The sequence below is a fragment of the Schistocerca piceifrons genome, chromosome 2, assembly GCF_021461385.2.
Source record: "Schistocerca piceifrons isolate TAMUIC-IGC-003096 chromosome 2, iqSchPice1.1, whole genome shotgun sequence".
NCBI classification, from domain to species: domain Eukaryota; kingdom Metazoa; phylum Arthropoda; class Insecta; order Orthoptera; family Acrididae; genus Schistocerca; species Schistocerca piceifrons.
This window is the reverse complement of record NC_060139.1, coordinates 771,327,616-771,355,528: the sequence shown is the minus strand read 5'-3', so window position 1 is coordinate 771,355,528 and position 27,913 is coordinate 771,327,616.

The window sequence follows — 27,913 nt, the reverse complement described above, 5'->3', positions numbered from 1 at the left end:
CACCACTGGAGGCGGGCTGCACGATGTTGGGGCATGAGCGGAAGACGGCCTAACAGTGTGCGGGACCGTAGCCCAGCTTCATGGAGACGGTTGCGAGTGGTCCTCGCCGATACCCCAGGAGCAACAGTGTCCCTAATTTGCTGGGAAGTGGCGGTGCGGTCCCTACGGCACTGCGTAGGATCCTACGGTCTTGGCGTGCATCCGTGCGTCCCTGCGGTCCGGTCCCAGGTCGACGGGCACGTGCACCTTCCGCCGACCACTGGCGACAACATCGATGTACTGTGGAGACCTCACGCCCCACGTGTTGAGCAATTCGGCGGTACGTCCACCCGGCCTCCCGCATGTCCACTATACGCCCTCGCTCAAAGTCCGTCAACTGCACATACGGTTCACGTCCACGCTGTCGCGGCATGCTACCAGTGTTAAAGACTGCGATGGAGCTCCGTATGCCACGGCAAACTGGCTGACACTGACGGCGGCGGTGCACAAATGCTGCGCAGCTAGCGCCATTCGACGGCCAACACCGCGGTTCCTGGTGTGTCCGCTGTGCCGTGCGTGTGATCATTGCTTGTACAGCCCTCTCGCAGTGTCCGGAGCAAGTATGGTGGGTCTGACACACCGGTGTCAATGTGTTCTTTTTTCCATTTCCAGGAGTGTATATGTGACACAGAATCATTAGAATTGGTGATCGTGAAGTTAAAGGATCTTGCTACTTTGGAAGCAAGAGAACTCATGAAGGACAAAGCAAGGAGGATGTAAAAAGCAGGCTAACACAAGCAAACAGGGTATTCCAGACCAAAAGAAGTCTACTAGCACCAAACGTAGGCCACAGAGATTCGAAGTGTTTGAGAAGTGATACTACAGAGTAATGTTGAAGGGTTGGCGGGCTGATTACGTAAGGGCTCATATGAGGGAGGGGCTCTTCGCAAATTCAGCGAAGGAACGAGTATTTGAAAACACTGACAAGAGGAAGGGACAGGATGGCCGGACCTGTTTTACGACACCAAGAAATACCTGGAGCATGCAATAGTGGATGAAAACTGTAGAGGACAACAGAGACTGGAATATATCCAACACATAACTGAGGCTGTATTGTGCAAGTTCTGTTCTAGCGCTACTTTGAGATGAGGTTGCTGGCACAGGAGTGGAATTCGTAACGGCCCGCATCAAAACGATCAAAAGACATCTCACAAATAACCTCTTCTCCTGCTATCCAAACACCCCAGTAGTTCGATATACGCCTCTAGATTTGTCAGTAACTGTATGAATATAACTTAATAAGGGTACTGAGGTACTTGGTTTGGGAGAGTTAAATGCTTTTTGAGTTGCTGCTTGACCAGAGGTATCATAATGCCTTCTGTGTGATGGTAAAAATGTAAATGTCGTATGACCAGGCCTCCCCTCGGGTGCAGGTCTTTCGGTTTGACGCCACTTCTGGACTTGCGCGTCGATGGGGATGAAATAATGATGGTCAGGACAACACAACACCCAGACCCTGAGCGGAGAAAATCTATGACCCAGCCGGGAATCGAACCCGGGCCCTTAGGATTGACATTCTGTCGCGTTCACCACTTTTTTATTTATTTTTTATTTTTTTATTTTTATTTATTTATTTATTTTTTGTTCCTAGTTGTTCATTGCATGTGGTCGTAGCGGACTTCACATGACATCCGTTAAAGTTCGTTGTTTATCCCTTCACTCAGTTTATTTATTTTTTTATTTTTTTTTATTACAGAGAGCGGCCAGCTCTCTGACAGAGTACGCTGAGCTACCGTGTCGGCATCACTCAGCTACCTGGGGCGAACAGCGCGATGGTGAAAACGGTGACTGTTTCCAGGAATGTCGGGGATAAATAGGGCTCCAGGGATTCACTGTGACAGAACTCCGTTTATCCAATGAGCTGTCAAACAATATATTTGGTGAACATTTTCTGATTTCAGTTGGAGTGGTTAATTAAGTGAGAAATCTAATGCCGCATCTGCACGCTGGGGTAGAGTAACAGTGTTAGAATGTTTGGATGCTTACGAATGCAGTTGAGACTGACGCTTGACTGGTGTTAAGTCTGCACTGCACTCACTCACTCCGTGTTCAGGCCACTAGTGACCATCCGACCGCCGTGTCATCCTCGAGGGAGGATGTGGATAGGAGGGGTGTGGGGTCAGCACACCGCTCTCCCGGTTGTAAGACGGTATTCTTGACCGAGGCCGCTACTGTTCGGTCGAGTAGCTCCTCAATTGGCATCACGAGGCTGAGTGCACCCCGAAAAATGGCAACAGCGCATGTCGGACTGGATGGTCACCCATCCAAGTGCCGACCACGCCCGACAGCGCTTAACTTCGGCGATCTCACGGGAACCAGTGTAACCACTGCGGCAAGGCCGTTGCCCTGTCAAATCTGCACTGTGACAAGTAAATTAAATGGATGTAGCTGGTACACATCGGAACTATTTTACGGACAGGTTATTGACATTTTGGCTTATTTGCCAATAGCACAGTGTCGTTGCTTTTGTTGCTGGTCGCGATAAGTATTGTTGTTCTGTTTTCAGTTGTTGCTGCTACTGTTAACGATGACGACGGCGACTTTGGTGGTACAACAAGGAAAAATTCTTTGAATGATTTGAAATAATAACTGTAGGGGCAACGCCGAAAAATGCTTTGCGTGGCTTGAAATAGTAACCGCAGGAAGATAGACGGTGAGTTATTGTTTCTGTATTAGTCCACAAGTGGGTGTTTTGTACATGCCGTTTAATGGCGTGGCGGAAACACACTATGTGGGTTTTATGAAGGCGTACAGTATCGTAGGGGGTCCAACAGTAAGTGTTAGTAAGCGTTAGTGACTTTAGTACAATTAAATCATAATGTAAAAATAAAGAAAGAAATTCCTGATAGTGGTGGAAACAGTGGAAAAAATTGGTATGATGGCTCAGGAGGATTCTACGGAATAACAACAATTCATTTTTACCCAGATGACTGCGAGGGAGATTGTATCTGATTAGAGAAGAAAGTGATGAAGTACGTACTGAGCTCGAATTAAATCCAGCCTTTTACATAATAGTGAATAGTGAGTTTCGCCTCAAGTACATGGGCACAGAGATTAAATCTATCAACATATGTTACTGCTGCTAGAAGAGGACAAAGAAACGTACTGTTAAGGAACTGCATTGGAACTACATTCACCTAAGCTCTATGTGTTGTGCACCCTACATTTCCAGTCAACATCACTATTAGATAAAGAGCAGCGGGGTGTGGCTGATAGAATGTCAACAAGATAACGTAAAAGATACGAAGAGGAGATCCTGACCAAAGACAATTTAAAACGATGGAAAGTAAATAAGTGGCGAAGACAGTGAAAAGGCTGGACGTCTACGTGCATTCTTCCCTGACACTGAGGAACGTTTAAAAATGAATGCTGACCCAGGAAATGGAATAGTCCACTTCCTTACGGACCACGGACCATATCCGACATACGTCAACCACATGAATCAAGGCAGAAGTTCCAGCTGTGCTTGTGGCCACTTTGGCACACCAGAACACGTTGCGCTGGTGTGTAACAGTCACGAATCAAGAGAGCAACTTCATCTGCCACATGAGGACTTAAAAAGAATGGTGATCCCGAAAGATGGAAAGCATTGAATGACGCAGCGGACAAGATCTCACAGGTCCTTAAAGAAAAATACAGGAGAGAGAGGCAGTACAGAGCTGCGTAAGTAAAAGTGCGTTGTCCAAGGTACGACAGCGGCTTTCGGCAGCGACAGAAACCCCCGCGACGAGAGTGACTGCTGCTCGCTCACGCGCAGTTTGAGTCTGGATTGCGACGCCGTCCTTACCAGCCGAGCGTGCTGCGACGGAAGCAGTGCGGCTGACGTTTTCTACCTACTGTTGTCGCATGATGTCTACGCAAAGAAAACTACAATGAGACACTCACAGAAAGTAATACTCTTTTGAGTTAGTTTCTCAGCATCAGTATCTTTAGCTTTAAAGCATCATCAGTAAAGAGAGCTGTGTTTCAGCACCGTCACAATTGGAAAACTGCAATTTGGTCGAAAACTCCCTTGCTTGTTTCAAAAGTTTTTCTGTTCAAGAAACTGGAAATAAATAGGAGAAAGTTTGTAGACAGATTCGGACAGTATTATATCCACAATTCTGCTGACGGATTGTGTAGAGTTTCGGAAAGTACTAGAAATCGGTAAGATTTTCCTATTGCTAAAAACCAGAGAAAACGACAAGCTAGTACGTTTTTATTTGTACTAAGCCTATATTTCATGGTATTTTAAATGATATTTTCGAGAAAATATGGAGAAACATTAGATTCTCGTGTCGGAGAAATATAAGACAAAGTATGCTTGGAACGGGATCAAACGTCTGAGCGAAACCAAAGAACCGAATTCTGTATGATAACTAGGTTTTTCTGATTGCAGTTTATTTTAAGCATACTACTTTCAACTGTTGGTATTTTCCGCTTCTTTGCCTTTGGTTAAAAAAAAAGAAAAAGAAATAAGCTGTTCAAGCATTTGTTGCAAATTTTAAGGACAGACTTAAAATTCGTTGAATCTAAAGTGTTCCCTAAAGTAACAGCATTTCAATTTCAAATGTGTGTGAAATCTTATGGGACTTAACTGCTAAGGTCATCAGTCCCTAAGCTTACACACTACTTAACCTAAATTATCCTAAGAACAAACACCCATGCCCGAGGGAGGACTCGAACCTCCGCCGGGACCAGCCGCACAGTCTAACAGCATTTCGCTCAGTGTTTAACGACTGATGTTGTTAGAAATCTTAATTACGGGTTTTCAGCAAAATTTCACTGCTGTAACTCTAATAATGGAATGTTTTACAGTTTTGTAAAAGAGCTAAAAATCTTGTTTTTCTAACTAAAATGTTCCCTTTCTCGAAAACTGCTACTCCTACAGCTACTACGTTTTCCTGCTGTTTTATTACAGCGTAGAAATCATACAGATACTAACTACTCATTTCGTCGCCTCTAAAACTGAATTTTTTCCCTATAAATTTGGTGGCAGAATCTGTCAATTTCGTTCCGCGCGCGATTGGCAACAGTTAGATCCGTTTTGACTGCTGATCCATTACAAACAAGAGACGAAGAAAATAAATGCGTCGTCAATATTTGTTTAGGTGTTACCAATCGTTAGTTATCGTAGAACGAAATTGACCTGTTTTGCAACGAAATTCACCGGAGAAAAATGATCTAATTATTTTATCCATTTTGGTTCGAGTACACCGCAGCTGTTTTCGTAAATTACACTATTACACTGTAGGAAATACTGCAACCATCCACAAGTTTTCTTGAAATGGTCTTATTACACTATTGCCAGTTTCGGACCAGAGCCCATCGTCGCATGGTAGCGTTGACTTCTTTTACGTCTGTGTCATCATGAAAAACCCTCGTTACCCTGACTCTTAGCTCAAGCCCAAAATTAGTAATTATATAATAAAATCATCTAAAGAAATCTTGCTGCTGTATGCAATTTTTCCTGCACTGTAATTTAAAAATAATCTTGGTAACCAAATCAGTAGGAAATTTTTCTCATGTTGTATTATTATTTTGTGATTGCTATGGTGCTATGAAGCAGCATTAAAATGTAATAGCATTAGAACTAGCAGTTTTAGAGACAGAAATCATTTTAGATTGAAAAACATAATTTATTTAGTTTTGTTCACAAAACGGAAAAACGTTAAATCTCCAAAAGTATTAGAACTAGAGCAGTGAAATTTTAACTAAAAACTTGTAATTCAGATCGCTAACAACATCATCTAAAACACTGACTGAAATATTGTTACTTAGGTTGCACATGTGGATCAACGAAAGCACTATATTGATACATTTTACAAACTAAAAAATGGAAATATTTTTTTTCAGAATTGTCTCCAATACTCGACTCTTTCAGTCGGAAGAAAAGACCAACAGTATTGCTTCAAATATTGCTACTGCTTCCAAATACCACACAGAAGTTGATCCATATCACTCAAAGTGGGAGAGCCTGAGATGAGAGAGAGAGATACAAGCTCCGTTATTTATTTCAGATGGACATGCAACTTTCGTGCAGATAAACAAAGGTCTTGATTCCAGTTGCACAAGTTAACATAAGAGGAAGAAAATGAGTGCTGAGGATAAGATGTTTTTCCTGCTCGGAGACAAAGAGAGACTGAAAAGGAGAAAGCATCCGAGAACTGAATCTACGAAGGAATATATAAATGTATTTCTACTGAGTATGGGTGTGGCCATAAGACCACCATGCTTCACTATTTTAATTGAGTCAAAAAGCATATGGAATTTAGGGATTAAGCGATGAATATACAGCTCAGAAACGAGAAATTAAAAGCGTCAGATCAGACATATTATTTGAGAATGGTGATCCTTGGGTCATGATGTACTTCCTATTAAAATAAAAGTGTTATTTAATTTTGTACTACATTTCGTAAGTTTCTTATTAGCAGCTTGCCATTTCAATGAATACAGTTTATAAGAAGTTGTCTCTCTCTTCGTTGCTATAAATCTGTCGACGGTGGGAGAGTAAATAAGGGCTTCTTTCACAGTGATTTAGAACAATACAGAAGGTATTATCTAAATGCTATGCAAGAATATTAAAAACAGCAATTCTAAACGTTTCACTGTCTTCACCTTAAAGGAGAAATGTGACAAGATGTAGCAGTAAGGGGTTCAGTTAACATTTGAAAGCATTCACTCTTAATAATAAATGAGGAATTACTTAACGTTACATTTTACTATATTATTGGTTAGTAATTAAAATATTATTTATTTATTTATTATTGTTAATAAATATTCTTTATGTATGCTTTTATTTTAATTATTGGTTTAGTTATTGGTTTTAGTAGGTTTAGCTTAGTTCCTTATTTCCTTTTATCTTTAGTCTCCTGAAAACCTGAAAAATATAAATAATTCGTTTTTAATACCCCAGGAGAGCAAGAGGTGAATTCCGCAGCGGCGATCTTGCATATATTTCTCGTCGGTATCTGCTCCACCAGAAATCTCTAAAACCTTTACTCGCCACGCAGATCGTCCGTCACAACTGTGTGCTATGCTGTTTCACGAGTCTAGATGACAAGTCCAGCAATTTAGCAAGTTAAAGTTTATTAAATCGGGGCTAATCTTTCGACGAATTATGACCGTGAAAATGCAGGTTCGCACTATAGTTCCAAAATTCATCTCCGAGCGATCTGCGTCTCGTAATATCTGTACCATGATAATTAACTAATTTCGTTAAGGAGATATACACACCTTGAATACTTGACGTTAGGTATTGGATTTTATTTTGTGCACAAAAAAAACTGTTTTAACATTTGCTATATACCGTAATGCCATTTCACAACAATCCAATCTCTCTCCTCCTCTCACGCGTCCGATATCTCCTTTTCCTTCACAAGAGTTCCTAAAACAAAATCTGTTTCGGTAAGACACATAGATGCGTTAGTAGCACGGAACGTCAGATTCTCGCAGTCGGTATATTTCATTCACCCCAATATAATTTGTGAACTACGGAAGGAAATGGGCGTCGCTTCCAAATTTGTAGCTGATCTAATGGGTTTTCTTGCAAATTATGCGTGAATTAACGTCTGTATCTGATTTCGGCATTTACAATGTGCCTGTTAATCAACAATACCACTAATTTCCTTCTTATTCATCAAGCTGAGGAGCCACGATAAAATAACCACATCAATTTCGTCTTGTAGTAAAATACATAAGTAATTCAAACTCAGAATCAATTCGGTCGCACTTCTCTCCGTCCGCTGCTCCTAGGCCGCGCCTTAAGAAACAATGGCGACTGCGTACGCTTTACAGCTGAATGAGCACGCAGCCCATTCGGCCTCCTGGATGACAGCGGCGCTGCAGAAACAGAAGGAGATAGCACTGATGAAAGCTACCAAGACGATTCGTCGTGAACAACGTAAATAATCTGGAAAGTGTTATAGTACAGAAAATGTAAATAGATTTGAAATAGAGTTAACACTGGCATATATCGTAGTAAGTGTGGCAAAAAACATCTCAGTTTTTCTCTAACATGTATTTGTAGTAGTAATTAGATTATAGTGTATTGTGTTTACATACCAGTACTCTGAAGCATACGTTTTAAGAAATTACCAGGACCGCTATGATACCCCGTGTCATGAAAACTAATCCTTACATCAATTATATTAACTGTATTACCGCAGGTTTTATTGCTCTGCTGTCCTAACTATAATAAAGGATGTTTTGTAACGCAGCAATTAACAATGTCACATACAGACAAGAAGTAGTGTTTGTCTTTTACAGTAATAATTTCCTTTACAGTGATGGTTTCTATGCACTTAATGCAAATTACGGCTAACTTAAGAAATGTCATGCTTCATAATATTTCCATAACGCAAGTACTTCCAGAATTAATGATTGTTTCACCGAGCGTTTATCTCTCAAGTTCAGTTTAACTAAGGGAGAGTTCCACAAGAGTTATATCAAAATGAACATATTAAACGGCAAGTGAGATAGTATTACTTAGTACTCATGAGTCAATTGAATTTATGAAAGAGTGCTCTCCGGATTTAAGACATAACGTATAGCAAGAATGCAGTAAGTACAACTGCATGTAACTATAATGTCTCATTAAAAATAAGAATTGTAAATAGCACAGAAATTGTGAGCTTAAACAATAAATTACAATTTACTGCACATTAAGCCATAGAAACGCAGAAAATTGTGTGATATTACTGGTTAAAGAACTACAATCCGTTAATATAATATTTAATATGAACGTGCTTAAGATAAGGGGATCAATTCTTTTACTGCTTATTTTATCAATAATTTCTCTAAGTTTATAAATTACAATTGGTAAACAATGTAGGAAAAGATAGAGTGCTACTTATCATACAGAAGAGACGTTAAGTTGGAGACAGACACAGTTAAAAGACATTTACATAAAACTTCCGATCATCTGGAGATTCTAGAGTTGGCGGTCATGTGTGCGTGAGTGTGCTTGCTTGTGTGTACGAATGATGTGTATTTCTCTATGTGATTAAGACTGTGACCGAAAGCTTTACGTGTCTGTCTGTAACTTAACGGGTATTCTTTAAGGGAAGTTGCAATCTCTCTTTTCCTGCATTGTTGATACTCCTGCCTGAAGTTCCCATTGTTCGTTAAATTATAATTTTTATCTCATATCTTTGAATGTTTATTTTTAAATAAGTAAATAAAGCTGCAAATTAATATTGAGAAAACGGGGCACCTTGGAGGGACACGGGCAACATCACCCAGCGTGTGGTCGAACAGCCGTGGGTGTCGGCTAGAAGACCATGTATAAAAATGTACAAAGATGACAGGTTATAAGAAAAAGAGTAGCAGCAATGAAAAAAAAATACCAGAAGCGTTGTCAAGACAGTCCCTATATACCTCGAGAGCAAGGTACGTAGTTGTAAGACCGGTTTGTCAGAACTATGGTTACCTATAGATTTTTCATATTTAATGTCATAAACGCCACTTCTCGTCAATTCTGTGGGGTTGTCAGGCAGCTTAGAACGTTTCTTTTGTGTAGCTAATATCTTCATAATTCTGTTTAACTTTATAGAAACATATTCGTAAACAGGGTGATATCATATTTATCGTAAGTAAACATCAATCTTGACCGCGTGGAATGCGATGATGTTGATTTTTAATATCCTAGTTAACACTATTAATTTTTGCGATCCAGGGAATTCGTCATCCTTATTAGCACTGACTATCTGGAATGTGCAATAACTAAAATCCCTCTCTGTGAGACAGGAAATAGGTGGGCCGAAAATTTTTGTGTAAAATTTGGTGTTATTCAGTCACCCACTTCATACTTCCCATCTTCTGAGATTCACGATGAAAAATTATTTATTGTTTATATGGCATATCTTAGAAAGAGAAAGAAAACACTTTCTCTACAGTGAACGGGTTTGACTCAAAACGTTTTTCAACTCATTAAAAGCTGAAAAAGAGAAAATGGTTACAATCTCACTCTTGATTTGAACGTAAATATTGCAAGGCTTCTTCTTGGTCTAGGCACAGTGTCTATGAGAATGCAATATTTCTGGTTGAGGCTATAGTATGTTTCGTTCTTTCGATCATCCGTACAACTCTTAATGAAAGGATGCAGGAGTTTAAACTGAATCATCAGCATTTTACTTCATCATTCAAAGTACAATATTTCAAGTAAATGTGCACACCAACAACATACGATAGTACCTACATATGATAGTACCCATAACTGAGCTTAAAAGATTTCCTGACAACTGGAAGCAAGCCAAGATATATCAGAGATTATTTTAACATGAACAAAAATTAATTTTCGACGTTCTTCTCCGAGTCCGCCCCCGGTAGCTGAGTGGACGCCGGCACGGTAGCTCAGCGTGTTCGGCCAGAAGGTTAGCAGCCGCCCTCTGTAATAAAAAAAAACTGAGTTAATCGATCAACAACGAACTTAAACGGCCGTCTTACGACGTCTGCCCCGAGCAGATGCAACGAACGAAAGCGAACAAAATGTGATAAAAAAAAAAAGTTGTCAGCGCGACAGAATGTCAATCCTAAGCGCCCGGGTTCGATTCCCGGCTGGGTCGGAGATTTTCTCCGTTCCGCAAGTGGGTGTTGTGTTGTCCTAAGCATCATCATTTCATCCCCATCGACGCGCAAGTCGCCGAAGTGGCGTCAAATCGAAACGGTCTACCCGATGGGAGGCCCTAGTCACACGACATTTACATTCTTCTCCGAAATTATTTTCTGAGTTTTTAACTAACAATTCTTATGTCCATGGTTTTAAATGTAATTTATTTATTTAGCGTATGGCAAGTACAAATCACGTTTATAGAGAAATAAGCTGCTACAATAACTTTATAACTTTGGCACTAAAAACAAGACATAAAAAATTAAATACAGTTATGTCATGAACAGCATATATATAATTACAAATTAACATTTAGGTTTTTAATATATTGAACTGCACTTCGAGTCGCATCCAGGAAGTCCGTTGTTTGACCTGAGTAGGCTCTCAGAGGGCACTCTGCAATGATGTGCCGGATCGTCTGCTTCTCAGCGCCGCAGGCGCACTTTGGGGATGGTGCTCTTCCCCATTTGTGTAGAGAGTCCGCACATCGACCGTGGCCCCTCCTGATCCTGTTGAGGATGGTCTAGGTTTTACGTGGTAAGCCAAATCCTGGAGGTCTGTTGGACGGTTTCAGTAAGGTGTTTACCTGTGGTGGTGCTGATTCTTCCCATTCCACTTTCCAGCGTTCTTCAAGACAGAAACCATTTTCCTCCAGACCTTTGGCCCTTATAAGAGGTGGATGTCTAGAGCGCAATCTATCTCTGTCAATGCCATTGCTCAAAACGTGAATCGGAAGTTGCGGGTTGTCTTGTATTTTTTTAAATTCTCTGAGAAGCGCATGTTCTCTTCGTAAGTGAGGTGGCGGTATGTGGCTCAGTACAGGTAGCCAGTGAATGGGGGTTGATTTTATTGTACCTGAAATAATCCTCATAGTTTGGTTCAGTACTGTGTCCACCATCTTGGTGTGAGCGCTCTTTAGCCAAACAGGGGAACACTACTCTGCCACAGAGTAGACAAGTCCCAAAGCAGAGCATCGCAAGGTAGAGGCGGAGGAGCCCCAGCTGGTACCACATAGTTTCTGAATGATATTGTTCCTAGTAGGGATTTTTGCAGCAGTGTTGATGAGGTGTTGTTTGTAGCTCAGGGTTCTATCTAATGTCACACCCAGGGATTTTGGATTTTTATTATAAGGCAGAATATTGTTATCAAAATATATCTTAAAGCGTCTGTTAGCCAATTTAAATGTAATAGTATCAGCTAACCAAATTTCAAAATAAATTCACTACGGTATATGAAAATAGTTAAGTTTTTAAAAAAATATTAAAATTAATATTACTTATATTTGATTATTGTATAAGCGCATATTTTGTATATAAGTACACACAACTAATTTATTTTTTTATTGATCCTGTGTAAAACATTCATTTAAAAGTAGTTGCCGAATATTCCTTACAGAATATGTTATAAGCGAGACGGAACAGTTCAAGTTCCTAGGCGTACGGATAGATAGTAAGCTGTTGTGGAAAGCCCATGTTCAGGATCTTGTTCAGAAACTAAATGCCGCTTTATTTACCATTAGAACAGTATCTGAAATAAGTGACATTTCAACACGAAAAGTAGTATACTTCGCATATTTTCATACGCTTATGTCATATGGTATTATTTTTTGGGGTAATTCTTCTGATTCAAAAAGGGTATTTTTGGCTCAAAAACGGGCTGTTCGAGCTATGTATGGTGTAAGTTCGAAAACCTCTTGTCGACCCCTATTCAATAGTCTGGGAATTTTGACATTGCCCTCACCGTATGTATTTTCTTTAATGTCGTTTGTTGTTAGCAATATTAGCTTATTCCCAAGAGTTAGCAGCTTTCACTCAGTTAATACTAGGCAGAAATCAAATCTGCATGTGGAATGCACTTCCTTGATTCTTGTGCAGAAAGGAGTGCAGTATTCTGCTGCATCCATTTTCAATGAGCTACCACAAGAACTCAAAAATCTTAGCAGTAGCCCAAACACTTTTAAGTCTAAACTGAAGAGTTTCCTCATGACTCACTCCTTCTATTCTGTCGAGGAGCTCCTGGAAGAGCAAAAAAATTAAGCAAATTCCAGTGTTACATTCTTGATTTTCCTTATTTAAACTAACGACTTGTCGCCTGAATATGTTTCTTATATTTCATTTTATCTGTTTCTACAATCGTGTTATAATTTCATGTATTGACTCGTTCCATGACCATGGAGACTTCTCCTAAATGTGGTCCCACGGAACAATAAATAAATAAATAAATAAATAAATAAATGGTATCGAAAATACATTAGATGTATCAAGATCTGCCCTAAATAATAATAGTGTGTCATTGGTCAGTTCCATTAAACATCCTGGTAATTTCAGAGATGCAAAGTCACTTTAGAATTACAGAGCCAGTATTACTGCATCTATTTGTAATATATTTCACGACGTTTTAAATCAGCACCACAACCATGCAGCGTATTTACGGATGGGTATAAGCACGATGACTCCCTTGATTGCTTTGTTGTTTTTCCTGGTAGAGTCCTAAAGATCCGGTTACTTCAGGCATTCACTGCAATGCAAAATATACTCGATCTTGAGGGCGCTGAAGCACACCATATGTGTTTAGACTGCTTAATTCCAATTCTATTCCGACCCCTGAGTGCCATTTACCTCTAAAACACTTGTGCAGTCCAGAGTATACATGACACCCCTCTCGATCTACGAAGGCTGAGGAAGGAGGTGTTGTTCTGTTGGGTACCAGGGCACGTGGGAATTTAGAGGAATGAAGTGGCAGGTCTGGCAGACAAGGAGATGTGCCGCGATGAGATGGTTCAGTGTGCCATTCCTTTACATGCTACTGTTGAGGTACAGACTTAGACGTGGTTGCGAAGAAGAATGGCTGGAAGTGACAGACAATAAGCCTGCGCGTAGTAATATCATCTACTCGGCACGGCTGTCTCCTTCCAGCCACACAGACGGGATGAGGTTCTTCTCGTATCCACGTAGGAAACAGGCGTATGGCACATGGAATCTTTCTTCAGCCTACGGTGTGCGGTACCTACATTTTATGGATCTTATTGCACCACATTTTAGTTCACAGTGTTTTTGTCTCAATGAACTAATTTAGAGGTTGGTGAATAACTAATTCAGTTAAATTTAACATGAGCTGTTACAAAACCACCTCTGTGATTAGCATTTGATCATCAACAGAATTCTTGCATTAAGCACATAAAATAAAATACCGAAAATAAAATAGTAGACATTGAAGGGGCACGTGAAATTTTCATATCCCTTCGTTCGCTAGGCTCAAATTATTAGTCCTACAGAAAAAAAAGGGAACAGGATTTTTTGCAGGAAAATTAATGAAGTTGAATTTTGTACTGGGAGGCCACGGTTTTCGAGTTACTCAAGGAAAACACGTTTTAAGATCACTTTCAGAAGTACCTTTTGTATCATTCGAAAACAACAGTCTCTTTCAAAAACACAGAATTTATTTATATTCAGTTTACTACAAATAACTCCTGTTCATTTTTCCTGTAGGACTAGCGTCTTTCGCGCAGCGAGCGAGGGAATAACAATATCTTGGGCGAGGTATCAGAGGCACTGCGGGTTGCATAAAACCCATAGATAGGGGCAGCTGAACCACCCTATCTACTTCCAGTACCTCGTTGCATGCCCGCAACGCCACCAGATGACCTTCTTTCTGCCAGTGGCTCATCATTATTTGTGCTCTACTGCTCAAGAGGCAACCGGATTGTAATTTTTGCATCACAGTCTTTTCGGCATTTTTCGGCTAGTTGTTTTCTTTTAGCTGCGTTGTTAATGAAATTCGAATATAAAATTCAAATTTCATTTATCGTTAGGTTTGCCTGGTAATCCCTTTAACCATATGCTACCTCTCTGGTAGTCTAGGTGCGGCTTCTTTACTATTATGTGACAGGTGTGATACTTCCGAACAACTCCCTGAGGGCCGCTCTTATCGCAGACGCAGGTGAGCAAGTTAACTGTTTTACAGCCAAAATATATAAATATGTATTGAATCCGAACCCTGTCGTCAGCGTACGCCAAAGCATACCTAAAACATCAAATCAGGTATCTCTTTCCTGTTATCTGAAAGTCGAGAGGCGATGTTAATGCTGCAGTACGATGCCTTTTTTATTCCATGGGGATGAATGGATTTTGCCAATGCAATACTGAATTGACATCTGCTGTGTTAGGCTACACCCATCTGTCCACCGTTATATGACTTAGCCGCTATCGATTCCCTCTATGCGTTTGTTATTGATCAGGGCAGCTATTTCCGGAAGTTGCAGTTCCTCTCAAATAGTGGGTCTCACAGTACTAAAGTATGATGGAATATCCGGTTAAATTACTGTGGCTGCACAATTTCGGAGTCGAAGTGATCGAAGCGCCTTGATCCAAAGATTACGCGTCTTGTCCATTATTTGCGTAAACGTCACTCGGAGAAACTTTCGACAATGTAGTGCGTGAAAATTTGCTTGAATTTATGACTGTGGCGGAGTGTATCACTTGTCTTGCCCCATTGATTCCACTGCGGACGACTGCTTTAGTGTCTCGTGTCTTGACCATCTAAATCGCAGCCTTCACTTAGATGGTCACTGGAACGTCTACAGACAACGCGGTTACCTGCTAGAACGAACATTCTGCTCTGTGTATATAACAAAAGACTGCATTCTATTTGTTCCAATGGTCACTTAGAGCGAAGGAGATCTTCTCTGCTAACAAACTGTACAAAGTTCAAAGTAGTAGAAATTGTGATTTAATAACTTAATATAATATCTGAGTCTGATGACACGTCTCCTTAATTCATCACAATTATATCCGCCAATAACAGAATACTTAATCACAGTGTAGCATTTGCAATTTCTGAATGTCGTACATGTGATGGAATAAGTAAATACATATAGTTTCAAGCAACTTTAAGTTCCATATGCCGCGCTGAGATAAAGAGGTACGGAAATACAGTCGGGTTTAGGCAGTTGACAGCTGAATATTAGTTCGTGTTTGATGGAATACTTAGAGCCCAGTGGCAGTATGTAAGATGAAAACAGCAGATTTAACCGACAGTTTTGTGTCTGATGTATTCATTGTGCCTTCATCAAATTCAAGTTGAATTCAACTTGCAATTTCGGCGTAGATATTGGAAGACACTTTGTAAAAGCGTTGGCACTCAAATACCACGACTAGGTGGAACCCATAATGGTTTCTACTTTACACGACTCTAGTCGAAGTATCCGTAACCCTGGATTCGATAAAATTCTCGAGGCGTGCCACCACTCGTTGATACAACATATGTTCAACGTATTAGCAATTGAATTTCTCGGGATTAGTGGCATGAATTTCTTACAAAGTGTTTTCGTATGTAGTGAACTTCTGTTTTACGAACCAACTGTGAATACAAATAACTGAAAACACGGAGATTATATGAAATATTGGTGGACAAAATTTCTTCTTTTCTTGTATATAAATGTAGTGTCGTTGCCCATTCGTTTAGCAAAAATAATAAAAAGTGGTAAGAAAGCCGCCGTGAAGCATTGCATGAGCACCTGCACGCTAGTGGCTGCATTGGGTCAGAACTATATGCGCGTTAGGGGATTGCGAAGTTATCTGCACTCAGCGAAAACTTCACCCCGCAGCCGCAGTAGGTGGGTCGATGTCACCACACCAAGGCAAGTCTCTTTTAATGGCGATATGACAAGGTGTCAGATTTTAGTGAAAATCATGCACCTCGGAGCGATACAAGTATGTCTGAATTTTGAGGCCGAACCCTTTCGCCGGATTCCGGCAGCACCACCAAGAGGCCAGCGCCACCCAGGACTGCGAGATGACTGGCATTGCCAGCAGCAGCCATGGGTTCGAGACTGGGCTGCGCCTATCGCCATCAGCACAAAGTTTCTCATGGGGTTTAGAGCTACAGTACTACCAACCCTTCTTCCACAACTGCTGCTGCCAGCGTTGTTTGTCCACACCGACTTAGTCCCTCACTGCGAGCCGCCATCCGATTCCTGACGGAGAGCAGCGGGTCGATTCCCGTGCACAGCAGTCTCCACGCAGCACTGCAGTGAACGATTATGGGGCCGACGGAGAAGTAACACGCTGTTGACATCACGGCCTAGAGGGGCCGTCCGCCATCCACGGGCCTGCCATCAGCAACGGAGGACGCCTACGCGGCGTTCTCTCACCAAGACGGACGCCACCACCTTACGTTAGCACCAGACAGGGTCAACTGAGTGAGGAGTATTTTGTCACACTGAGCCACGACAAATTGTGTACTGAAGCTGAATAAAGAATTACTTACTGTCAGCAGTGTTTTTACACTGAGCCCTCCCACGCATCATCACCACCTCTCACTAAACAGCCAAGTCCCCCCCCCCCCCCCCCCCGACGAGTGCAACTGCAAAAAAGCATTCTTCATAAAGAATAAATATATATACACTACTGGAAAAAATTAGTACACCCTTTTCATCTATCCAATTCAATCAAGATTTATGGTTACAACAGTGCATATGGAGTACATGAAATGATTACATTTACAGATCAATAGCACAAGCGGTTCTCAGGTGCCAAGTATCGACTTGTGCTTAAACATCCACATAAGTATGTGGTGTAGTCCCCACAGGCGACAATGCAGATGCTGAGGAATATTTTAAGCCACGGCTGCTCGACCTGTTCACGTAGTTGTGTAAGAGATGTTGGTTGGAGAGTCACATCATACCCCATACACGCTCGATTGGAGGCAAGTCGGAAGACGGTGTTGGCCAGGGAAGTTACTGCAAGTACTGCAGGCAGTGCGTGGGCGAGCATTATCCTGTTGGAACAACACATCACCTTCCTGTTGAAAGAACGGCAGAAGAACGGGTCTAACAACATTCTACACGTACCGAGTGCTGGTTGTGTCCCTTCCAAAAACATCAAAGGCGAACGAGAGTTGTAGGTTGTCGACCCTAGACCATAAGGCCTGGAGTGGGGCTAGTGTGAATCAGACGCTGAAGACCACAGCACGCCATTCCGTCTTCCAAGTGATACTCTGACGGCACCAGTCAAGCCTTCGAAAACTACCAGAAGGGCCGTGGCGCTTACGTCACAGTACGTGACACTTTAGGTCTTACGGGTGCCAGCAGACGTCTCCGGCAGGGAATGAGTAACTATTTCAGAAGAGTTTAATAATTCTTGACTTCGTGTTTAAATACGTACAAGTTCTCGATAGCGCACGACAAAGTTAAGACCTTTAGTGGGTACCTTTTCAATTAAATATTGATGTCCCGTGGGCCGCGCACGGAGCCGAGTATTCTCGAAGGTGTAGCGGACAAGTCAGCCTAGTGTGACGCCACAAGATCGTTGCACGATCTGTGTATGTCGTTGGTCCTGCGAGCCGTGCACGTCGATTCTGTGATGTGACTGCGAGACCGGCAAGAAGCGTGCGTGCCTGTGGTACCACTAAGCCCTCTTACCTATGCTGTGGTATCTTTACTATCTACCAATGCTGCCATTACAATAAGACGATCCTGGCGGGCGTCTGTGCTATGTGGACGTTCAGAACCTCGTCTCCAGGGGTGAGAATGTTCATGTGACCACCGATATCAGCATGGTTGAACAACTGACACAGTAAGTCCAGCTTGTGTGGCAGTTCCTCGCAAAGACCATCCCACCACTCAGAAGGCCACAGTCAGACCCCTTTCAAACTCGCTCATTTGGTTGTAGGAAGCACGAGTGTGTATCCATGATATGGTTGCCTGCTTGCTTCACACGTCTGCATCTCTCTGAGCGTTATGGATGTGAGCATTCGCTATTAAAAGGTAGACACAGATGATGCTCTCGTAGCTATGCCACTGTCATTACGCTGTCTACTGGCGGACGACGTTGAAACCATTATCAGTTCATCGACTATCCCCAGGTGAGAAATTTGTTCTGGCTCAAGATAAGTGGAACACATCGTATATATATAAGGGGGTGTTTCATTTATCTTGAGTACACAACAAATTTTTTTGTCGTTGTCGAGAACCAAAACATAAAATGAACTATGGTATTTAGCTACCAGGAGGATGTTAACCGCATGAGTCTTATAATTTCGGTCATAATGAAAATATGAACAGCAGCACATTTGTTTTGAAAGCACTCTATTATTTCCTATTCAGTAATCCACTTCCTCTCTAAAAGACCTGTTCAACTACGTATCACCATTCACATAGACGTGACGTTACTACAAATATAACACAAAATTAACTTTAATCCTCCTGTATTAGCAAATGATCGTTCCTGTGATATAGCTGAATATTAACCATTTCTCCTGGGATACCCCGTACTGAAGAGCGAAAGTTTGTACTTGGTTTGTCTAAAAATTGGTTAGTCTACAAAGTGAAGACCATAATTTTTTTTTTCAAAACTTGTTCGCTACTATCAGTTTGGACCTCGTAGCCTATAGACACTGAGGTGAAAAAAATTCATGGGGAACTTCTTAATATCCTGTCGGACCTTTCTTCACCTGGTTTAGTGCAGTTGTTCGTCGTAGCATGGACCCAATGTTGTGTCTAGGCAAGACAGCCTAGACACAATGCGAGGAAGCCGAAAGGCACGCGCTACGCTCACGTAGATGGGCGTGAGGTCTGAAACAGGATACGTAATGAATGCTATAAAGAAAAGTACGTAGCTTCTGGAATACTTAACTTTAATCCATCCTTTTGGTACATCTGGAGATTGTAGCGATACCAGTGAGACTCTTTAGATACATGCAATGTTACTAATGGCGCCTTGCTAGGTCGTAGCCATTGACTTAGCTGAAGGCTATTCTAACTATTGGCTCGGGTAATGAGCAATGCTTCGTCCATGTAGTCGCTAGCAAAGTCGTCCGTACAACTGGGGCGAGTGCTCGTCAGTCTCTCGAGACCTGCCTTGTGGTGGCGCTCGGTCTGCGATCCCTGACAGTGGCGACACGCGAGTCCGACATGTACTAATGGACCGCGGCCGATTTAAAGCTACCACCTAGCAAGTGTGGTGTCTGGCGGTGACACCACACCCAACAACGCGATGGAAGTCCTCTGCAGAAATAATGAGCCATCCTGCTTCTAAAGCCATCCATAGTTGCGAAAGTGTTGGCAGTGCAGTATTTTGTATATGAACTGACCTCTCGATTACGTACGCAAATGTTCGATAGAATCAGTGTCGGGCGATCTGCCTTACCAAATCATTCGCTCGACCCGTCCAGATTGTTCTTCGAAGCAGTCGCGATCAATTGTGGCCCGATGACATGGTGCATTGTCATCCAAAAAAATTCCATGGTTGTCTCTAGTCCAACTAGTCGAACATGATAATTTCCATTGAATCGGTTCAGTTGGACCAGAGGAGCCAGTCTATTCCTAGCAAAAACAGCCAACGCCATTATGAATCCACTACCAGCTTCCACAGGGCTTGGTGAAAGCCTAGGTCCATGGCTTCACGAAGTCTGCGCCAGAATCGAACTATCAGGTCTTGTCAACGGAAATCGAAACTCACCTGACCAGGTCACGGCTTTCCAATCGTTTCGGGTCCAAACGATATGTTCACGAGCCCAGGAGAGGCGCTGCAGTCGATGTCGTGCTGCTAGCAAAGGTACACACGTCTGTCTTCTGGTGCCACAGCCCACTAACAACAAATTTCTGGGCGCTGTCCTAACTGATACGTTCGTCGTCCGTCCCAAATTGATTTCTGGGGTTATGTCACGAAGTGTTGCTTGCCTGTTAGCATTGACAACTCTATGCAAACGCCGCTGCTCTCTGTCGTTAAGTGAAGGCAGTCGGCCATGCGTTTTCCTTGGTGAGAGGTAACGCCTGAAATTTGGTATTCTTGGCACACTCTTGTCACTGCGGATCTCACAATATTGAATTCTCTAACGATTTCCGAAATGGAATGGCCCCTGCCTCTAGCTTCAATTACCATCCTGCGTTGAAGTCTGTCAATTCCCGTGGTGCGACCATAAGGAGATCGGAAGCCTTTTCACACGAATCACCTGATAACAAATGACAGCTCCGCCAATACACTGTCCTTTTGTACCTTGTGCACGCGCTACCTGCAGTCATGGACTGTGCGGCTGGTCCCGGCGGAGGTTCGAGTCCTCCCTCGGGCATGTGTGTGTGTGTTTGTCCTCAGGAAAATTTAGGTTAAATAGTGTGTAAGCTTAGGGACTGATGACCTTAGCAGTTAAGTCCCGTAAGATTTCACACACATTTGAACATTTTTTTTTTGCACGCGCTACTACCGCTATCTGTGTACGTGCATATCGCTATCCCATGACTTTTATCACCCCAGTGTACACATACTTGAGCCAAGAAAGTAACAAAGTGGAAATGTATCGTTGTCCGTATGCAAGTAGCCGTGCGGACGCTGCGGCAGCGCCCCTGCCGGCGACGATGTCGCCCGCTGATAGGAGCTTCCCCGGCGGCGCAGGCGCGGCTGACGCGTCCCCACCGGCTGCGGCTGCGCCTGTCTGGCTACACGGTGTCGCGGTGTCACGTGTCAGCCCGGACCAAGACAGATCGCTTAGCGCGCCCGCGCCGGTGGTCCCGCCGCATTCCACAATTAACTCCCTGTCTCTCTCGGCTCCCCCGGGAGTCCCCCCGGCGCTATCTGCGCATCTCGCTAAGTGGTAACCAATACGGCCCCTCAGGACGCGGACGGGCTACCGTGTCTACAAGCCGGATTAGGCGACACCAAACACCTTAACTGGCGTGTAATGTCCCCTCCTCTGCCCTCCCCACCCACGCTCGCCCCCTCACCCCACCGTCGCGACGACGTTGCGCGCCGCTTCCTCAGGTGCGAGATAAAACGACAGACGGGGCATCGCGCTCTTGACGTCGCTGCTCTCGGCTGCGCTCATTGTGCCGACCGTCCGGCCTCTTATACGCTTGTCCCGCCTTCGGCCCGCCGGTATTTCAGATTTCAATGCGGCTGCCGGGCTGCCTCAAAAGCGGAAGGCGCGTCTCGCCCCGGCGTCGTCTTTTTGTGTTCTTGTAGCGACACTTGCAGCGGCGCGTCCTGCTTGGAGCCAGGTGGGTGGGCGGACGTCGGTAGCAGCCAGTGACAGCGACCAGCTTCATGAGTGTCCGCGTGCTACTCACATGCCGTAACGACAGCTGCCAGTCTCAGTTCGTGGAGTGAGCTCGGCGGCGCAGTGGCTTGAGCCCGTTTCATATGAGTGACTTTCAGGTCAAAATCGACTAATCCAAGTGCATGCACCTTCTGTGCCTTCATGTAAATCAGCAGCCAACCACGACGCGTGTGTGTCTATGATGTCAGTGATCTATAGTCGAGGCCCACGAGAAAGACAGGCCGCGGCGCGTACGTCACGAAGGTACTCCTGAACTCGCTCGCTCGCTCAGCTCAGCAGACAAAATGCGTTTCTACATCTGTTAACTCGCAGCTGGGCTTGTAAGTACTAACGAGAATTCCATCCTCCACTGGAATCTGCTACTATGAAGTCTTACTGAATAACAGTACTACAGCAAAATTTAATTTAAGATCAGCTTGTTTATAGCATTTAGTCTCTTCTGCTTAACAGTATTCATTACAATCTGGAAGTGGTGCCATATGCAACTGATAATCATTTTAGCATTATTTTATTTTATTGTACGCCAGTACAGCCCTAACAAATTATAAGTAGGCCCTTGGCCTTCCCATCATTATAGGACCAATAACAGTAAGATTCCATAATAGCGGATTCCAGTAGAAGATTCAGTTTTCGTTTGTTCGGACACGCCTAGTTACGAGTTAATAGGTGCAGAAACGTAGTTTGTCTGCTGATTTGAGCGAGCGAGGGAGCGCAGGACTACCTTAGTGACGTGCGCGCCGCGGTCTGTCTTTCTCGTAGGCCAGTACGGAGTTCTAAGTTTCCGAGTATGCTGCGCACTGCGCTTGCGCAGAAAGAAGGTATTTCGGTGGCGTCTGATAAAATCTTAAGTTAATCTATTATGGCAGAGCTCACTCCTATTATAGAAATGGATTCTGTGCATTTATGTCTCTTTTATCTTTAGTGTGTTGTTTACTTTGTTTTCGTGACACTTTGAAAAGCTACACAATGTCCTGATATTCTTTTTTCCTACTAGTGTTGTCTTACAAGATAGACGAAATATCTGAAACCAAAAAGGTATTTAAGTAATACGGGGAAAAGCGTACACTATGCAGAAAGAAGAACTTATATAGACGATTTTAATGAAAATTATTTTAACCATGAAAAAGTCGGAGGTACTTGACGAGAAAAATAATTTTCGATGTTACGAGAGTTGCCCAGCAAGTACAGTAATTCGTCGCACTTTTTTTCTCAATGGCAAATGGCTTTGAGCACTATGGACTTAACTTCTGAGGTCATCAGTCGCCTAGAACTTAGAACTAATTAAACCTAATTAACCTAAGGACATCACACACATCCATGCCCGAGGCAGGATTCGAACCTACGACCGTAGCGGTCGCTCGGCTCCAGACTGTAGCGCCTAGAACCGCACGGCCACTCCGACCGGCCTTTTTTTTTTTGTTTCTCAGATGAAAACAATGCTAAGAATGCAAATCGTTACGCTTGTGTTATTTGAACTGACCTGAGTGAGCTCGCCGAGTTTCCGTCACTTCCGACACATAGCGTAGCTGCAGGCCAGTTGCAAAATGGCGTCTCTAGGTGATGTACTTTACAAGTAACGTGCCGTCATTGAATTTCTCACTGCAGAGCAAGAAACTGTGGGGAATATTCACAAACGCTTGTGCAAAGTCTATGGAGCATCTCCTGACGACAGAAGTACAGTTAATCGCTGGGCACGAAGGGTGAGGTCGGAAGGCTGTTCGGCGGAGCTCCACGATTTGCGGCGGTCAGGGAGACCAGCCACGGCTGCCACACGTGACAGCTGATGTCATTCGCGAGGATAGATGCATTGCGACTCGACAGTTGGCGCTCCATCTGTCAATCAGCAAAGGAAGTGTGGATGCAATTATACGCACTCTTGGATACTCAGAAATGTGTGCAAGATGAGTCCCACGGTGTCTAACGGTGGACCACAAACGCACAGAAAAAATATTTTTCTTGATTTGTTGCAACGTTTTCAAGTTGAGAGGGAGGCCTTCTGATAAAACCTGGGTTCACAATTCTGAGCCCGAAACAAAACGACAGTCGATGGAATAGCGCCATTCCCACTCCCCAGAGAAGAAAAAATTCAAAGCAACTGCTTCCGCCGGTGAGACCATGATCACCGTGTTCTGGGACTGTGAAGGTGTGATTCTCATTGATGTGATGCGAAGAGGTGGTACCATTAATTTAGAAGCATATTTCAACACATTAACAAAACTCAAGACGCGCATCCGGCGACTTGGGCGCCGTAGCAACAGAGGAGATTTTTGCTACAACACGATAACGTCAGCCCAACACAAGTCTGAGCAGTGCTGAACACATCGCAAAACTGGGTTTGACATCCACCCTACAGCCCTGACCTAGCCCCCTCGGACTTCCACTTGTTTGGGCCATTAGAGGATGCCATATGTGGAAGACATTTTGAGGACGATGAGGAGGTGATTCACACAGTGAACCACTGGCTCCGCCACCAGCACAAGGAGTGGTACCGACAGGGCATACGCGCCCTTGTTTCGCGCTGGACAAAGGCCATAGAACGGATTGGAAATTACGTGGAAAAACAGGGTCTGTAGATAAAACTCAATTCTTTCGTGTGTGTAATTCTCGTTATGTTCAGCGGCGAACTGCTGAAGAAAAAAAATGCGATGCATTACTTTCTGGGCAATCCTCGTATTCGGCACACAACAAGGAAACAGTATACAAAGGATAAAGCAGAAAGACCCGATTTCCTGCGTTCTGGATATTGTTTGACGTGTTTGCACTTTGCAAGTACACATTTCTCGAGCAAATAAATGTATAACGGTATATTGTGAAATGGGATGACACTTTTCGCATTCTTTCACTTCTCAGGAGTGTAAATAATTTCCGATCCGATTCTTGATAAGAACTTCCAGTATGAATTCTACTGAGTTATCAACAAACTCTGTTATCATTCATTATTCTAATATTTTGTTACTGTATTTCTGTTTTTCGTAAAAAGGATATCCCCTCATAACGTAAGTTTCACCGTTAAGTTGCCAAATTGCACCGCTGTCAGCTCTCGCAACACACGCAGTTTTGGCGTTGATGTGGAAACGAAAACGACAACTCGAAAGAGACGAGACTCAGTAGAGGAATAAAACACAAGGGGCGCTGCGGTAGACTCATTCGTCTCAAGAAGTCAACTGAGACAATAAAGTCCGTCGTGTAAAAGAGATTAGGGAAAAGACGTTCATTCAGGAGGGCAGTCCTTCAAATCCCCGTCCCTCTGCTTCTTCAAGGCACTGCCTTCTAAATAACAGTGGTGAACCACGTGCCTAATTCTGATGTTGACACAGTAGTATGTAAAGCTTCCTCTTATATGCAACCAAGTCATTTTTGGAAATACTTTCCGCTGGCTCACAAGATTTCCTCTACCTTCACTTGCTAAGCAGAAAAAATTCCACAACTTGCCAATACCGGCCTTACCGCCATTACCCGAACTCTGCAACTTTTCGTATAGTTTCTTTTCACCGCTCCCAGTAGCACGTTAGTAAGCTATGCTGAAGGACTAGAAAAATTAAACTGATGAGTGCTGTCACAGTTTTATTACAAAATTTAGATAAATGTAAGGTATTTATTATCTTAAGGGACTAGTACTCTTTCAACGCATGACAAATAGGTGATTTCGTGATTTTTTTTCCAAGTGAAACAGAAAATAATGTTAAATTTGATGACATAGTTTTATTCCTTACGCTTTTTTCTTTAGGAAATAATTTTCGTGTTCACACTGGACGGTCCCTGTAACCGCTGCAACAGCTGGAAGAGCTCCTTGGCCCCTTGCAGCCAGAACACTAGTCGTTGGCGGGAATTGCCGAAGCCCTCCTATTGGAATACAACATTTTGCTGGAAAATTCTGACATTGCCAGGGAGATGACGGCGGTATTAGTTTAGTTTATTAAATGATGAATTATTACAGTAAATAACTTTCAATGCCTAGAGCACAACTTCCCTATTACAATTAAAGTACGACTAATAGTTTCGGTTGCTTTCTAGAACCATCTTTAGACCGAATGTATGTCATTGCATGACCACAGCAAATGATGCTTTCCAATGCACATTCGTCGCTTTTTATATTTTCAACGATCTGAAGACGGTTGTAGGTAGCAACTGAAACTAGTTGTCGTACCTTAATTGTAATAGGAGAATTGCGGTTATGCAGTGGAAGTTGTTTACTTTGAAAAATTTTATTTAATAAAATATTTTTATGAGTAATTTTAAATATATTTTCTATCAGCGCAGATCGGACAATTGAAAAATATTAATTTCTAACAATATAGTGACGTGTTGAAAAGTATGTCAATATCCTTACCCAAAAAATCGAGACAAAAGCGTGCACTGAAAATAGACTTTTGAAGATATCGCAGAAATGGCTACGTGTGCTGGTAGAGAACTCAACTTACAATTCCGGCATCAAATTCTGACCAAAATTGCCTGTACCGTTCTAAAGTTTTGTTTCCCGCCTCTTTGAAAAATACCGTTTCAAACAAATGCGTTTACAGTTTTGGGTCATATTTTTTGCAATTAAACATACAGCAATCCTTCCAGATGCGAAGGAAGTCCTCCTCCACCTCCTTCCTCGTCACGGTGGAAGCTCCTCTCACCCGCTGTTCTGTTTGCACGATACACTTTTCGCCCGCTTTTGTGCCGAAGTTGCGATAGGCCTGTCCGATCTCAAGCTCGAAAGCTCGAGCACTTTCATAATGTACCGCCTGTTACCCCATCGCTGAAATTACTTGCTGCCACACTGGCCGCGATGCCGACCACTTTTTCCCTGCTGTGAATGTTTTTCAATCGATAACAGAGTCTCTGGCAAAGCAAAGTAAAGACTGGCGCAATTAAAAGATACTTACATAAAGCTTTCGACCACAGCCTTTATCAGTAAAGGAGGGACACACACACCATTCACGCACACAACCAAGCGCACATCACACACACACACGAACAGCAACTCCAGAATCTCAGGCCGGAATGCTTGATATTTTCAATAAGAAATCTGTGCACAAGACATGATACAATAACATTTCGAAAGACTCTATTCGTTTTCAGTATTTGAGTCCAAGGTTCATCTTCAACTCACACAAAACAAAACAGATGCTTTCTGGTCTTACGCGCAAACCAACATGGCGTCATGAATTTTGTCACGTTTATAAACTGTTTCATCGTTTCTTCAATTTTGAATTTTATCTCTCGCATTGTTTGTTCACAATGGTGCCTAAGCATTCGAAGAAAGACACTTATTTAACCTGTTACTGTGAGATTTTTTTGGATATCTCTTTTAGAGAATAACCTGATTTTAGCCTTGTACGAGTTACTCGATATGACGAACTCTTCACTCCGCTAAATGCTGTTTATCATAAACTGAAGGGCAGGTATGTAGTCTACTATACCACAGTGCCGTCCGCATGTCTGAAGTTATTAATAACTTCCCCACTGAAAGCTCCTAGCAAATTAAAACTGTGTGCCAGACATGGTTTAGAACATGAGACCCACGTGTACAGTCCGCTGGAGCGAGAAAATTTATTCTAAGAATCCCACTGTTGTAAACCCTCCACAGTCGTTGTCTGGCCATCTGGATTTGGGTTTCCAGTAAATTTTCAAAATCGTTTTACTTTATTACTTCTTTAATATAAACTCCATTCAAAACACATTTAGCAGACAGAAGTCACATACACCACTGAATGTACCTGCAAAATTATATCATTTTACAGCACATTCTTCAGGAGACACGACGTCATAAACACTAAGCTGCATGAAAGTGAAACTGTAGGACGAAACTCGCTAAAGATGCAGGTGAAAATGTGTACAAATACGTGAGAAATATGTTAAATATATGTGATATGTGATATATGTGAAATATACACTCAAAGACGAAAAACATGCACTACGAAGGAATTATCAGAATGGGACGTAAATCGGTAGATTTGATGTACATGTACAGACAAACAAATGATTGCAATTCCAGAAAAATTGTATGATTTATTCGAAAGAAAGAGCTTCAAAAATGGAGCAAGTCAATAGCGCGTTGTTCCGCTCTGGCTGTTATGCAGGCAATTTTTCGGCTTGATACTGATTGATAGAGTTGTTCGTTGTCCTAAGGGACATCGTGTCAAATTCTGTTCAACTGGATCTGGTTAGCGGGCACTGCCCGTAACGCTCAAAACGCTCGCATCTGAGGAAAGATCAGATGACATTGCTGGCCAAAGTAGGGTTTGAGGA